Source organism: Ostrea edulis, chromosome 5, assembly GCF_947568905.1.
Source record: "Ostrea edulis chromosome 5, xbOstEdul1.1, whole genome shotgun sequence".
In the NCBI taxonomy this organism is placed as follows: Eukaryota; Metazoa; Mollusca; class Bivalvia; order Ostreida; family Ostreidae; genus Ostrea; species Ostrea edulis.
Window position 1 is genome coordinate 59,929,832 of NC_079168.1, and position 17,187 is coordinate 59,947,018.

A 17,187-nucleotide genomic window follows, 5' to 3' on the forward strand; every position below is an offset into this window, starting at 1 on the left:
TCCCGTACTTCGTTGGATGTTTTAAATTTCGCATTGTATCGATCATCCTGTAAAACGTCTGCCATGTAATAAAAGGTGATGATAACGAACAGTGATCAATATCATAACTCCTATAAGCAATACAAAATAGAGAGTTGGGCAAACACGGACCCCTGCACACACTAGAGGTGGGATCAGGTGCCTAGGAGGAGTTGGCATCCCCTGTCGACCGTCACACCCGTCGTGAGCCCTATATCATGATCAGGTAAACGGAGTTATCCGTAGTCAAAATCAGTGTGCCAAGAACGGCCTAACAATCGGCATGAAACACGTCACACAGCATTTGACCCAATGATGGGCTGTATTGACGAACTAGATCGTTATAACGACCATAGAATTTGTGAAATACTGACTTCAATCGACACTGTTGAAATCCCTATACCATTAACTTGTTTGTCAGTAGTTTACCTCAATTTAAAAACTGGCCATACGCAGAAGAAGAACTTGCGTATCGAATCAGTCGAGAGATAAAAACACCATATGCAGGTGATAATGGAATATTGCTACATAAATATGAGAAGTTGGCGATGAAGAAGCTGAAATCATCCCGTTTGTCATACAGTTGAGTTGTCAGTTTGCCGTTAATGTCTACTTTCAATAAAATATCTAAGTATGAAGTAGAAGTGGACGACTCTGTGGTGTCTTTTATTTCGAGCTCACAGGGATATATCGAATCGACATATGAATGAAAGTTATTATTGTTAATAGACAAAACGTCGTCGATATATCTAAATGTCGAATTGAAGGCCACAGCAAGAGATATTTTCTTCTCATGTAAAAGTTTTTGAATAAATTCTGCTTCATATGAATATAGAAACAGGTAAGCTAACAAAGGAGCACAATTCGTGCCCATGGGAATTCCAACAGACTGTTGGAAGACCTGATCACCAAAGACCAAGACGATATTGTCAATGAGGAACTCTAGCATATTTTTTATTTCAACTTCAGAGTACTTGCGCGTGGAATCAGAGTAATGTGTCTGCCATGTAATGTGTCTTTCATGTAATGTGTGTCGGTCATGTAATGTGTCTGCCATGTAATGTGTCGGTCATGTAATATGCCACAAAACAGTCTTCATTACCATCACGATCAATGGTCCGATGTCCGAATGATTTGCCGATTTCGTTTTTATTGCCCTTATGGTCCGTTGCCAGTTCAAGTTTTTACATTTCTTATTCTAACATCCAACATTTCTGAACGTTTCCATATGAGTGAAAACTTCTCAAGCTGGACGTTAAACAAAATACAATTAATCAACCCAACATTTCTGGTAAAACTGGTGCGACTAGAGTAGCCATACCATATTATACATTCCATCCCTCTACTTGTCTCAGTAACAGTAAACCCCATGGAGCTTGCTGACTACTTGCTGATATCGGTACCAACCTTCAACTTATTGTGAAAATGGGATCATGAATCTCTTTGGAAAGATAAGGCGTAATGACATTTTCGACGTATTTATCATAATAATTGTTGATATTTCAAAAATATTTACAACAGTAATGTCTTTATTGCGACGACGCATTGTAAGTTACAGTGACATTTCTGATTTGATTTTTAAAAGACGTTTTGTAAAGGGGAATATTCAAAGCATCATACATATTGTTTGTGTTCAGCCAGAGAATTCGGGGAACCCCCCGACTTTTCCTTCTACCCACAAGAGCGCGGTCTGTTCTGATACGAGATTTCAAACTGTACCTGCGTTTCTACGGAATTAATGTTATCATTTCTATTATACGCATTTAATTGAGGACTAAATTATTGTTCATATTAACCTTCGAGTTGTATAATCTCTACAAATAGTTCAAGCGTATTGAGGAGGAATGCTAAACCAGAGGAAGTTGATATGATTGAAAAATGGAGAATATGCACAACAATATTCTGAAATTGAAAACTTTCAAATTTACTTTGTTTAGTCAAAATATGCAGTTTTACTAGAGAGCAATCTAAAGCAAATTGCAACCTCCTGCTGGACTCGAACCTGCGATCTACAGTTCATGCAGTCGACAATGTTTTCTCTCGTTTATTAGCAGTCGACATTCTAACATACTGAGCTACTCAGCTAGGCAACAAAATCTAAAAGTAATAGACATTGCTAACATTTATATGTTCATTCATCGTTTAAAAGAAAATCAGTCATTATGACGATGCACATAGTAGTATACCTCCTTAAAAATGCAATACACATTTGTACTGCGTTTGTTTGGGGATCAATTTATTTCATTTTTTATATGTACTTTTATTTCTTTATCTATTCATGAAATACGAAATGGGTGTGCAGTGTTTACTGAATTCCAGACAAGTGAAAACTCCAAGCATATACACGTATCAGGGCCGTAAATTAACCTTCAATTTGGAGGAGGCAGGAAATTAGGCGGGGGTCTGGGGGCCGCCCAGGCCCCCAGACGCAGAGCACATTTTGTGCACACTGAACACGTTTCGTGCAAAATCCTTGATTCTAGGGCCTTCTAAGATGTTACTTGACTAACTCATTCTAAAAGAAAGATTTGGAATGCTTTTTAAGGGAGGTATCATGTTCTTAGTTATTGGAAACAACATAAATTCTAATGAACTTTAAATTTTAATTTTCTTTTGGCTCAAAAGTTGGAGGAGGCAGCTGCCTCCTCCGCCTCCATGTAATTTACGGCCCTGCGTATGCATATCTATATATGGCTTCTTTAAAAAGTCGTTATCCTTCTGCGTAAAATTGTTACCACTTACTTATTTTCTTACCATAGCAATTAAGATATCTTAATTAATGTATGATTTCACAACTAACGAGATGTCCAAAATGCATATTGCGGGTGTGGTCCGATCTTTAAATAAAATAAATATTTAGAAATAGAATTTCTTTCATCTTCTACTAGTACTAGTTCTACGGCCTGACATCGTTGACGCCAAGCGTCAAGTTGATTTCCTTTATACCTTGGTATCTCATTTTCTCGTGCAAGATACCGACTCCATATTGCTCCCGATAATGATTTGTTTCCTATCAGAAGCCATTACACGAAATGGTATGTCAAAACTACACACCGAAAATTCATAGATCATGCATGCTAATGAGATAGGGATTTTCGACCAATCACATCATTCACTATATATTCAGCGCCTTATCTGCATCACAAACAAAAAAAAAAATACCGCGGAGGAATGTGATTGACGATGAATATTTAACAATGGTTTAAAGGTGTGTGTGTCACTCTGTGTGTGTGTGTGGGGGGGGGGGGGTACTGGGGACGAAATATACCCCAAGAAGTTAACTGGTTATCAATTCATTCCGTTACCGCAGCCTTATAAGGGTAAAGAAAAGTGCTTGAAGTGGATCAAAGCCTGTGGCTGGCCCCATCAACAACTAAATGCCGACAAAGTAGATGAAAATAGAAACAAAGTTGTGTGCAATAAAGTAAGTATAAGATAATTAAATATGGTTAATGTATGGTTTTGTTTTTGTTTTTCATGTAGGCTTACGGACTTGTATACTAACTAGTATGCACACCCCTGCTCAATATCATGGTGGCCCTAGTCCCCCACCTTTTTCGACCAAAAGTTTCCCTTTTATTTGCTACAGAAAAATAAATTTACCAGCGTAGTGCCCACTTTTTCCGGACTGTAATAGATGATGAAGTTCAATATTCAAATTCTAAAAGCATAACGAAAACACCAGGCCTCAAGACCATACACTGAGAATATTCTTAAGTCTAAATTTCAAATCCACTTAACTTTTGAAATAATTTTCATAAACAACTAAAATTTTCAGTATATGTTTGCATTCGAATTATTTATAAACATCTGTGCTAGATAAATCTTAAGATATAAGTAATCAAAATGTTGACAAGTATATTATTGTCTTGGGGCCAGATGACATCACAAAAGACATTGAAATTTTGCATCGTTGCAAATTGGCAATATATTAGGATAGGTTGTATAGTACGTTATACTTTCATAAATGGTTTTATCCAACGTTATATTTTAATTATCATTAATAATAGTCTTAATTGTAATGATTTTTTCCTGATGTTTATGGTATACATTAGTAATGATGTTGTCTTTTCACTGATGTAATTGAATTTTAGGTGAGTTTTCTGTTTTCTACCAAAATGAAGAAAAGGAACGACTGGGACCAATTTACACTGAATTTTCTAACTGTATTTGAGCAAGTGGCAGGAAATCTCACCGCACGCTATATATCATTCAAACCTGGACTCATTGCGTCACCTGATAGACTATATAATTCTAAAGAATTATCTGTATAAAGAAAAACATGGGCTACTTTCTACTTTCTAACCCTTCATCACGGACATCTACACTAAATTGCCGTAGGAGTTGGTTGTACTTTGCGCGATTGAATCCTGCGTAGAAATGATTGTATCCAAATGACGGTCATGGTGTGGTGGTGCCCTTTGACTTCTGTAATATGATGTGTATTTCCTTACCACCTTGAAATCTACGAGCAGAAACATGAAACAATTCAAGTATCAATTAAAATACTAGACAATATTGCACAAATGTACCTTTTCTTATCACTTTCATCTTTGGTTTTTTTTAAAGGAAAACTCTTATTCCAGAGAATCTTTGGTGGACTACATAAATGATACAACTCTAGAACAATGCATGTAGACAAGTGAAGTGTATCAGACAGTTTGTAGCTTTCGTTTGATTACCATGAACTTTCATGAAGTTGCACAACTTTGACAACAAATTTCATAAATTCGACATCAGGAAGTATTCTCTCTACAAATGCACTTTTCTGTGTGTAAACATATAAATCACAGAATCCACAACTAGCAATCAGAAGTCGTCCCTGTATATGTGCATAATAATAATAATGAATGTTTTTTAAAAGTTCATGTTGTAACCAATTTTTTAAATGTAAAACTCAGGTAAATCACATGATTCCTCTTTGCTCAGGTTTCTCTTCAATGATCCCAAAACAGCCATTATCACAAGCTGTACCACCTGGTGCTGCAGCTAACAAGTTAAATTCATTGCTAATAATTAGACCACATTCATTTAAATGTCGTGAAGGGATTTTTCATAGGTACATTGTATTTGTCTTTACTATCTCGTTCATGTTTACGCCATACGTCCCTAGCTGCGAATGACATGAGAGATTCAAAACATCCACACTACATGTAAATGAATCTTTATGTTTTGCTTTTTTGTGAATCACGTTCCCTAAATATGAAGATGTAAGCCTTGGGCGTCTGTGTCGGTACCAATCACAAGAACTGTGTTCTTTTCTTGTTTCGACTTCTATTCTTGTTTTTTCATCTTGTGTCATCATTTTATTCAAACTCTGGTGGAGAGGTGATAGATGCTTTGGTATGAATAGGAGTTTCTCCCACGTCCCACACCGCCAACAGGCTCGTGGTGCTTAAAATTTCCAGTCTGTGAAGTAAATTAAATACTCTCGGTTTTTGATGTACAGTGATGGTCATGAATTACACATATACATCTATTTGTATATTTTAGTTGTGTCTCCATTGGACTTTTGTCATTGTCAGCTGAGAATGAATCATTGAAAATGAAAGTTCAAGAACAACATAACATCATTTTGAAACTTTAAGTGCAACAGAAAAAGGAAGTGAAATGTGTTAGAAAACGAAACAAATCATTAAGACTTTTTTAAACACTGCACTGAAATTTTATATATACATTGTATTCAATTTGTGGCATTGTTAATTTTTTTTTTTTTTATCCCTGACAAGTTTTCTTTTATTGATGAAAAAGGGTCGTAGAGATTTGAATAATTGTCAAATGAAGATGGTTTGTTAGTCGCTGACGTGACTTAAGCTAGACAAATTTAGCAACAAAGTATTGGCTTTAATTCAGTCAGCTGGAGTTGTTTTTAATTCCTGGATTGATCATATGTACAATGTACTTTAGATTTGAACTATTATCAATTTGGCCTCACAGAGACACTATTATAGAAATATGCTAATTCAATAAAGATTTCCCAAACACTTTGAATATTATATATAGATAGTACGGAAATGAAAACACAAAATCCATGTGCAGTTGGACTTAAGCGCCAGTTTTATTCTGATTATAAGAGCAGTGCAACACTTAGGTGCCTCATCGAATGTGATCCACAAAGAAGTGTGTTGTTTATTTCAGAACTTTTTATAGGTTCTATTTTGGACAAAGCAATAACCGAGGACATTGGTGTTCTGCAACCATTGAATAAGAATGTGATTATGTTTTACATTAAATAAGAATGGGATTATGTTTTATATCAAATTAGAATGGGATTATGTTTTACATTAGAAAAGAATATGATTATATTTTACATTACATAGGAATGGGATTATGTTTTACATTAAATAAGAATATGATTATATTTTACATTAAATAAGAATGGGATTATGTTTTACATTAAATAAGAATATGATTATGTTTTACATTAAATAAGAATGGGATTATGTTTTACATTAAATAAGAATATGATTATATTTTACATTAAATAAGAATATGATTATGTTTTACATTAAATAAGAATGTGATTATGTTTTACATTAAATAAGAAATTGATTATATTTTACATTAAATAAGAATGTGACTATGTTTTACATTAAATACGAATGGGATTATGTTTTACATTAAATAAGAATATGATTATGTTTTACATTAAATAAGATTGTGATTATGTTTTACATTAAATAAGAATGTGATTATGTTTTACATTAAATAAGAATATGATTATGTTTTACATTAAATAAGAGTGTGATTATGTTTTATATTAAATAAGAATATGATTACGTTTTACATTAAATAAGAATGTGACTACGTTTTACATTAAATAAGAATATGATTATGTTTTACATTAAATAAGAATGTGACTATGTTTTACATTAAATAAGAATATGATTATGTTTTACATTAAATAAGAATGGGATTATGCTTTACATTAAATAAGAATGTGACTATGTTTTACATTAAATAAGAATATGATTATGTTTTACATTAAATAAGAATATGATTATGTTTTAGATGGAGATACAGTAATAGCAGATATGGGCTTTACAACTGCAAAAGAACTTAATATACGACTTAACATTTCGCCATTCATAAATGAAGGAGAATAAATGACATTAGGGGAAATTAGAACAACCCATAACATTGCTGAACATAGAATATAAAGTCATGTTGAAAGATCGATTGTTAAGATTTTAAAACAAATAGTGGTAAAACATGACATACTAACTGCAATGCTTTCTGCGATTTATAAGATTTGGTTTATTTCTTGTTTCTTAACATTTTGTTTTCAGGATACTTGTGATAAACAATAAACTGTATAATAATTGAATATTTTGTCATACATCATTTTCAAATATAGTATACGTATATCTACTTTGCAAAAGTTTTAGAGGGAGTGTCATTGGATCTGCATAAAACAAAACAGTTTATTGTTATAGCCAAGTCATTCCTATATCCGATTTGACAATTTGTCAATTTGAACTTCTCCATACGGTGACTATGTTTTGATGTATCTTTGGAAAGCATGTATTCCAGTGGTGTTCCTTTCACTTTTGCCAGCTTCTCTACATCATCTGGGTTTACTCGAGGTAGTCTTTCAAATAAATCAAAGCAGTTATAAATCTTTACTTCGAGGGAGATAAGACACTAATATCGTGTCTGGAACAAATACTGCCAAGTCGGTTGAAAATGTTGAATCAGGCATCATGTTTCTTTGTGGTGCAGATCGAAGATGATGCAAAGGTCGGGATTTAGAGATAATTCTCGAAACTATGAATTCATGAACGTGTAAAATGTTGTGAAATGAACATACCACTTCCTCATGGGTCACATCCTATGAGACACTTAAGTGTATGCTGCCCTTATAATCAGAATAAAACTGACTCTGAAGTCCAAGTACACATAAAGTTTGTGTTTTCATTTCAGTACCATCTATATTGATCAAAGTGTTTGGGAAATCTTTCTTGAATTTAGATAGCATAATTTCTCTGTGAGGCCAAATTGATAATTGTTCAAATCTAAAATACATATGATCAATCCAGGAATTGAAAACAACTTCAGCACATACTTCGTTGCTAAACCTGCCAAGCTTTAGTCACGTCTATAACGAATAAGTGTAAGAAATAGACCATCTTCATTTGACAAATCTTTTAAATCTCTGCGACCCTTTTCAAAAGTGAAAGAAAAATTGTCAGGGATCAAAAGATGAATCTGCCACAAATCGAGTATATGTAATGGCAGCGTAATGTTTAAATAAGTCTTAATGATTTGTTTTGTTTTATAACACATATCTAACACCAACTTTCACTTCATTTTTTTGGTAGCAATTGAAGGTTCAAAATGATGTTATGTTGTTCTTGAACTTTCATTTTCTTGATTCAATCTCAGCTGACAATGACAAAAGTCCAATGGAGACACAACTAAAATATAAAAATAGATATATATGTGTAATTCATGACCATCACTGTATTGTAACGTATTTGCCGAAGTACTAACTATACTTTATATTCGTACCTGGTCAATTCCAGGGTTTGGGGTGAAAGGTGAAGATAACGAACAGTGATCAATCTAACTAAATATATGTATTTACAAACTATATTGATATATAATAATTTCGTATTGATTAGACTAATGACAGGGAGTTTACTCAGGTAACCTAAACATAACGGAGATACCTCATAATAAAACCCAATTCTCGGCAGCCATGCAATGCACAATCACTGCTGCGCAAACATAATGATTAGAAGTGATTTATGCAGATACATGTTACTATATAAATGTCGAATTGTGTCATTTGTACTGATAGAATTCGATACATTATGTCTTTGACACCGACATTTTATAGTAATAATATTCTTATAGGCGGACGTATTGTAACAGTTCGTCAGAAAGTAGGCGGACATATAGTGACACTTTGAAAAAAAAATGGCGAACATATAGTGCGGGCGGACATACATATGTATAGTGACAATTTGGTTCAAAATTATGCGGACATTTAGCGCATGCGGACATATAGTGACAATCTGGTTAACACATGGGCAGATATTTGCAGTTGGACATATAATGCAGGCAGACATATAGTACAGGCGGACATATAATGCAGACAGATATATAGTACAGGCGGACATATAATGCAGGCAGACATATAGTACAGGCGGACATATAATGCAGGCAGACATATAGTACAGGCGGACATATAATGCAGGCAGACATATAATACAGGCGGACATATAATGCAGGCAGACATATAGTACAGGCGGACATATAATGCAGGCAGACATATAGTACAGGCGGACATATAATGCAGACAGATATATAGTACAGGCAGACATATAATGCAGGCAGACATATAGTACAGGCGGACATATAATGCAGGCAGACATATAGTACAGGCGGACATATAATGCAGGCAGACATATAGTACAGGCGGACATATAGTACAGGCGGACATATAATGCAGGCAGACATATAGTGCAGGCGGATATATAGTACAGGCGGACATATAGTGCAGGCAGACATATAGTACAGGCAGACATATAGTGCAGGCAGACATATAGTACAGGCAGACATATAGTGCAGGCAGACATATAGTATAGGCATACATATAGTACAGGCGGACATATAGTGCAGGTAGACATATAGTGTAGGTAAACATATAGTATAGGCATACATATAGTGCAGGTAGACATATAGTACAGGCAGACATATAGTGTAGGTAGACATATAGTATAGGCATACATATAGTACAGGCGGACATATAGTGCAGGCATACATATAGTACAGGCAGACATATAGTGCAGGCAAACATATAGTACAGGCAGACATATAGTGTAGGTAAACATATAGTATAGGCATACATATAGTGCAGGCAGACATATAGTGCAGGCAGACATATAGTACAGGCGGACATATAGTGCAGGCAGACATATAGTATAGGCATACATATAGTACAGGCGGACATATAGTGCAGGTAGACATATAGTGCAGGCAGACATATAGTACAGGCAGACATATAATGCAGGCGGACATATAATACAGGCGGACATATAGTACAGGCGGACATATAATGCAGGCAGACATATAGTACACGCGGACATATAGTGCAGGCAGACATATAGTACACGCGGACATATAGTGCAGGCAGACATATAGTACAGGCGGACATATAATGTAGGCAGACATATAGTACAGGCGGACATATAGTAACGGGCGGACATATAGTGCAGGCGGACATATAGTACAGGTGGACATATAATGACTCAACACTCGTACCTTAGCCGCGTCAGACCCAAAACAAGTGACTGCTTTTTGTGACTGTGTTTACACTAAGACAAGTAACTTTTTTGTCACTGTGTTTACATCGGTGACTAATTCTTATTAATCTTGGTGACATTGGACTGCTTTAAATATCTATTTAATTAATATCAATGTTTAATGTCTTTATTATGGATGTCCTCTCCTGGTTTGAATTTTTCAGAACTAACAAACTTTTTTGATAACCCATTTTAAATGATACATCTTTATCAGAAAGATAAATTAATCACAACAAAAGGGTATACTACTGCAGACTTTAATTACAGCCACTCAAAGTTTCCCCTTTGCTGACTTTTTTCTGGACAATTATCAATTTCCACAACAAACACACTAAAAAAAACGAATATTAATGACAGAAAAATCTTGATTGTCTTTAATTTCATGAAAACCAATCATAATTGATAATTATATAAATTTTACATAAGATATATCAACAATTCTAAAAATGATCAAAGATTAATCAATATGACACAAATTTTAAGTCTTATTTCGTCGAAAACTCCGATCTAGCAAGAATATCTGTATCAAACTTTTGTTGAAATTGTTAATGTAGATTTGAATACTATTTTGCTTATTTGAAATGAAAAAACAAAATGTGGGGTAGTGTACATTGGAACAAAAATTTGAACCATTTGGTGTCCCCAACCCCTTTCACACCTTGGCATATATTCAATGCAATAACAATAATCGATTTGTTATAAAATGCATATTCTTCTTTTCATATTCACAAATTCTATATATTCATTTTATTATATGACAAATAGTCAGAAAGCATATAAATTATTTATGCATATACAATACTAATTCATGTATTAGTAAAGAATGTGTAAAATATATAACCTCGCATCAGCATTTTCTAATTTCCATGCGTTGTGATTTGACCTTTGACCTTCTGATCCCAAATTTGATAGGCATTTTCCCTTCATTATACGTATCCATATGTCCAAATTTGCTTTAAATAGAATACAAAGTACTTGAGTTATTATCCAGAAACCAGTTTTAACAGTCAACTTCCATGCGGTCACAAGGAAGGGATGTGTACTTCCTGGTATGATTTTTCGTATGACGGCATTATGACTCATCACATTCACCGTGATTACCAAATGGATGTAGGTACAAGGCAGACAGATCTTTTCCATTCCAGAAGGACATCCCTGATTGTGAAATATCATAATTCATTGAGTTATGTATATACTTTATTTATACAGAGAAAAAGACAAGCAAAACCAGTTTAAACTTTATTTGGCGAGTATTGGCTGTGGCATAAAGCAAGAATTTGTGGGATGCCATTCAATAACAACTCATATGGGCAAACCCACACAAAAGCAACATCAACACAAAATGCAACATCAATCAACAAGTTCAGAAAAGACCACCCCGGGTCAACCGCGGATGGTTACTTAATTAATTAGAGTATGTTAAATTAACCCAATATTTAGCTCAATTATGCAATGCATTATGATAAAAGCACTCATTTTTTCAACAGCAAGTTTCACCAAATCACAGTCACAAATCACAGAACAGTTTCAAATTCACTGGCAACACAATAGATATGGATCAATTGAGAGTTGATTTAGAGTTCTGGAATCAGTTGGGAGTTGTGATAATAGCAATCATTTGACAACAGTCACAGTTTCACAAATTCAGTCACAGTTCAAATGCACAGAACAGTTTCAAATTCACTGGCAATACACCAATACCTATAGAATCAGTTGACTTGGTGTGCGCAAACGCCTCCATCACAACAGATATGCCACGACAACATAATGGGAAACAGCTACCATCTCGTATACTAAGGCAAGGAACGAGTATCTGAAAAACACAAAAAACAGCAGCCAGTATCCAGACTTTAAAAAATGTCCCTATAGCATATGGGATGGGTGGGTGGGATTTTCAACAGATGCCATAATACAATGGTTATCACAAAAAATACTTCTCAAATTATTTCTTCGACTGCTCTGGTTGAAGTCAGCATCAGAAAGGAGGCCGATCCCGATGTGATGCACATTTGTACTTATTCATTGGGGCCCCAATATCCCGCACCCGAATTAAATGCGAGTATTTCTCGTAAAATAAATGCATCTATTTTGTATGAAAAATAGATGCTCTTATGACTTTGGTTGATAAAGAGCTGCACCTCTTCGGGAGACTATACAGTGAATTGGAAACGTTTTCCTTGATATGATTCTTGTCTGATCTCTTTTGGATGCTTGGGTCTATTTCTTTCTATACGTTTAACATTGCTGTTGTGTTGTCACCTCCACCTAAACACCTCCATGCTTTTATTTTTCATCATCTCCACCCTCCATATGAAAGGTAAAGATAACGAACAAATGATCAATCTCATAACTCCTATAAGCAATACAAAATAGAGAGTTGGGCTGACACGGACCTCTGGATGTACCAGAGGTGGGATCAGGTGCCTAAGAGTATGCATCCCCTGTCGACCGGTCAAACCCGCTGTGATCCCTATATCTTGATCAGGTAAACGGAGTTATCAGTGTGTCAAGAACGGCTTAACAATCGGTATAAAACAAGTAAGACAGCATTTGACCCAATCATAGGTTGTATTGACAGCCTAAATTGTAATATGATAGAATTTGCGAAATGCTGACTTTAAACGAGACTGTTGAAACCCCTGCACCATATCAGGCTCCATTGGAGTAAATATAGTAACTATGCTCCCTTCAATCTGTTAGGAAATGAAAATCACAATCCGATATCAAGGCGATCTAATACATACATTAAATATGAGTATACCTACATGTACTTGCCATAAACATCTTGAGAATTGTCTGTTTTAAGTTGTTATGTCACTACAGGTTATTTTGACCTTGTTTTGATTTTCCCTTGATCTATTTATGATATACATCAGGGGCCTCTACTTACTTAACGTTTCAAATAAACTGAAATAAATATTTAATATTGTATTATAATTGCATATTGATTTAGATTAATAGCATCGTAATTCTTAAGAACATAAAATTCTTGCATACATGTGATTTAATGCAAAACTTTAAACCCTGATTGGGATTCAATTTCTATCAATACTGTAAATTCTGAATTATCGAACAGACGATACTATTAGGTTTACTGCTAATACATCAGCTTCGACTACCTCCAATTTTTGTCTAGCCAGGGATAATATTTTAATGCTTTGATCAATAAATTGTTACTCTAAAAGGATTTATTATGTTTATAAGATATATACTAAAATGCTTATCAGGAATTTTTATTTCAAAATGTGCATTTTCAATACACTATAAACAAATTTTAACATTATTTGAAGGAATATTTTAAAAAATTTAAATAATTCAATTTTCCAGAACAGATTCGCACTTCTCGTCAATCGTCTGACATTGTAATGTGTCAGTGTCTGTGGTTGTGCCTGCTTGTCTGTATTTTTCTTTGTCTGCCACTCACTTGTGAGAATATCGGATTCAGCTTGATCTATAACTGGACTTTTACATCTAACGAATGACCCGTGTCATTCAGGACTGCTTTAGAATAGACTAAATGCGACATCGTACAGTGCGCGTATCTCTGAGCTCGCGTTTGTTTACATTCGTACTGTCATCATGAATGTCGCAAAATGAGAGAAAAGGTTTTTAAAATGTCATGCTTTTTAAAAATTAATTTTTGTTAGTTTATTTACAATAATAACAAACAAGAACACATATTAATGTGCTACTTTTTGCATACAAGATAAAAAAAAAACCCACGCATTCCCATCTTTATGACTTATAAAACTATGGAGACTCACTTGCAGTAAAATCACCACCAGAGTACATCCTTAAGAATCTTACCAAAACAATGAAATACTTTCTTTGTTGTTTTATCGGGTGCTGAAGGTAGCTAGCATTGCAGAAAATAAATTATAATCCGCGGTGTACCAGGAAAAAACTGTTCCCAGTGGATGACCCCATAAACAACACGATATTTTATTGTTTATATTCATATTTTGTGTAGTTTTTAAAAGTATAAACTATATTTAGGTACTGAAATATCATATGATTGACCATTTCGTTACTTAGCTACATGTAATATAACCTTTGAACTTGACGTCGCTCCATATTTTGTGATGATTACGCGGACAGGTAGTACTGAAAACCGGATCAAACTAGTTTGCAACAAACATGTAATGATTGTCTATGATGAAAGCAATGTAAATTTCAAAACAATTATAAGAAGAAAGATTCAGTGAATGTGAATATTCTTAATTCAAATTCATTTACTGCTTTTGTGGCGGTGTATCAGGTGTTTGTAGTGGGTTTGGTCGCTCTAAAACTAGATTTTATTGGGGTAGCCTTGTTATTTGACTCTCGTTGGTCCGATAGATACAAACACGTACAAAAGTATTCGGTCGCAATGGCGGCGTGTTTACATTGACGACGAAGGCATCAATAGTTTGCCGATTGAAATTGAAATGAAAACTAAAATGGAACTACTTACGATTCAATACTTCGCAAGGTGTCCATTTAGTCTTACAACTTGTTGAGGGCGCTTCGGGAAGGAGTCACAAAAGACACCACAGCGTCTTCCATATCTGCTTCATATTTGGATATTTTATTGAACATAGATGTTAACTGCAAACTAACAACACAACGTTATGACAAACGGGATGACTTCACTTCTCCATCGTCAACTTCCCATATTTATTTAGCAATAATGCATTATTACCTGCATATCGTGTTTATGTCTCTCTACTGATTCAATACGCAAGAGCTTGTGGTGCACATTATCAGGTTTTAAATCGAGGCAGGCTACTGACTAATAAGTTGATGTTTCAACAGTCTCATTTAAAGTCAGTACATGTATTTTGCAAATTCTATGGTCGTTATTACGATCTAATTTATCAACAAACCTATCATTGGGTTTGTCGTATGACGTGTTTCATACCCATTGTTAGGCCGACCTTTACACATCGATTGATTACGGATTACTCCGTTTACCTGATCAAGATTAGGGCTCACGGCGGGTGTGATCGGTCGATAGGGGATGCTTACATCTTCTACCCCTACTCTTAATTTTGTATTATTTGTAGGAGTTATGAGATTGCTGTCACTGTTTATTATCTTCACCTTTTTTTAAGCTTTTATATATAGGCATAGTCCATATACACTGAATTTTATCGATCAAGTCGGATCTTGGTTTTATTGTACCTGTGCGGGATTGAAGTTTCCTCCTGATATAAAGCCATACATTTTCAATGATATTCAAGTCCAGTGATTGGACAGACCAGCTTAACCAGTTTACATGATTTCTAGCCTAATATTCTTGAGTTGACCTGGCATGATGGATATACGCATTGCCGTCCTAAAATAGTATCCATTTTAAGGAAAATGTCTTGCCATATCTGGTCACAGGTTTTCCTTTAAGATCTCCTGTGCTTTGCAGCGTTAATATTTCCTTCCACTGGCGTTATACTTCCCACACCTTCCCAACCAATACATCCCCATATCACGACTTCGTACTTAACTTGAGAAGTTCTCTGTTGAACGCAATCGGGCCTCCACCTTTCGTCTTTTTCCTCCAAATCCTTTCTTCATGTCATATCACGATTTTTCTTTCGTCCGAGAATATCACGCGTTTCCAGCTGTCTACAGTCCATTGTCTTTCCCCCGACACCAGACAAGCCGTTTCTTCCGATTCACTTCTTTAATAACAAGTTTCGAATTCCTCTTGGCAACACTCCTCCTATGATTATTTTCGTGTAAACTGTGTTGAATTGTAACAATATCACCGGATGTTGTCTCTCTTCCTATAGGACTCAGGGTGGGTGTCGACAGAAGATGCTTACTCCTGGGCTGCTGTTCCTTTGACTGGTATGAAAGCTGAAGATAGCGAAAAGTTATCAATCTCATAACTCCTATAAGGAATACAAAAAATAGAGAGCTGGGCAACCACGGACCGTTGAATATACCAGAAGTGGAATCAGGTGCCTATGAGGAGTAAGCATTCTCTGTTGACCATTTACACACGCCGTGAGCCCTATATCTTGATCAGGTAAACGGAAAAATCCATCGTCAAAATCAGTGTTCCAAGGACGGCCTAACAATCGGTATGAAACACGTCAGACAGCATTTGACCATGTGATAGGTTTTATTGGCAAACTAGATCATTATAACAACCATAGAATTTGCGAAATGCTGACTTTAAACCGAGGCTGTTGAAACCCCTGTAACATCAATGCCTTGATTCAAAAATTTATAATACGCAAAACAAGCTCTTCCGTATCGAATCAGTTGAGAGATATAAACATCATATACAGGTGATAATGGAATATTGCTACATAAATATGGGAAGTTAACGATGGAGAAGCTGAAATCATTCCGTTTGTCATAATGTTGAGTTGTTATTTTACCGTTAATATTTATGTTCAATAAAATATCTAAGTATCAAGCAGATGTGGAGGACTCAAAAAACATTTTATTGCTCAAAGGATATTTGAAAGAATTTTGCAATATATGGCAACCTATATTGGACATGTTGATATTTTTGTAAACAAGTCAATTTTGTCATGAAATGATACAAGATTAGTTCCTCGTAAGACAACTCTCTCTCTCTATTTGAAGGTAAATACAAGTACCAGTCATGAACATTGTCTAATGAATGTATGTTGTACTATTACTTGGTTATTTGTATTGTTTTGAACATATCTTATTAACCAAGTCAAAAGGAATGGGAACAAGTTCTAACACCTGACGAGTCCCTCTCCTGTTATTTGTATGTAGTGCAGAAAGTGCCAATGAAAAGAGAGAGAGAGAGAGAGAGAGAGAGAGAGAGAGAGAGAGAGAGAGAGAGAGAGAATACACTCTAATAACCCAAAAGAGTTAATGTTATATTTGAACTTGAATC

The 17,187-nt window shown here is 35.0% G+C and overlaps 3 long non-coding RNA genes across 3 annotated transcripts; 1 reads left to right on the plus strand and 2 right to left on the minus strand.

Annotated features, from left to right (window-relative positions):
• Positions 1–3,066: 3,066 nt before the first annotated feature.
• Positions 3,067–4,545, plus strand: LOC130054612 (uncharacterized). The gene is made up of 2 exons (XR_008802934.1): positions 3,067–3,442; positions 4,113–4,545. It is a non-coding gene; the product is annotated as an uncharacterized LOC130054612 (long non-coding RNA).
• Positions 4,546–4,673: 128 nt separating this feature from the next.
• On the minus strand, positions 4,674–11,519 carry LOC130054614 (uncharacterized). The gene is made up of 2 exons (XR_008802936.1): positions 11,170–11,519; positions 4,674–5,427 (listed from the first exon to the last, which is right to left on the minus strand). It is a non-coding gene; the product is annotated as an uncharacterized LOC130054614 (long non-coding RNA).
• A 35-nt stretch (positions 11,520–11,554) lies between these two features.
• On the minus strand, positions 11,555–13,400 carry LOC130054613 (uncharacterized). The gene is made up of 2 exons (XR_008802935.1): positions 12,263–13,400; positions 11,555–12,141 (listed from the first exon to the last, which is right to left on the minus strand). It is a non-coding gene; the product is annotated as an uncharacterized LOC130054613 (long non-coding RNA).
• Positions 13,401–17,187: the final 3,787 nt, after the last annotated feature.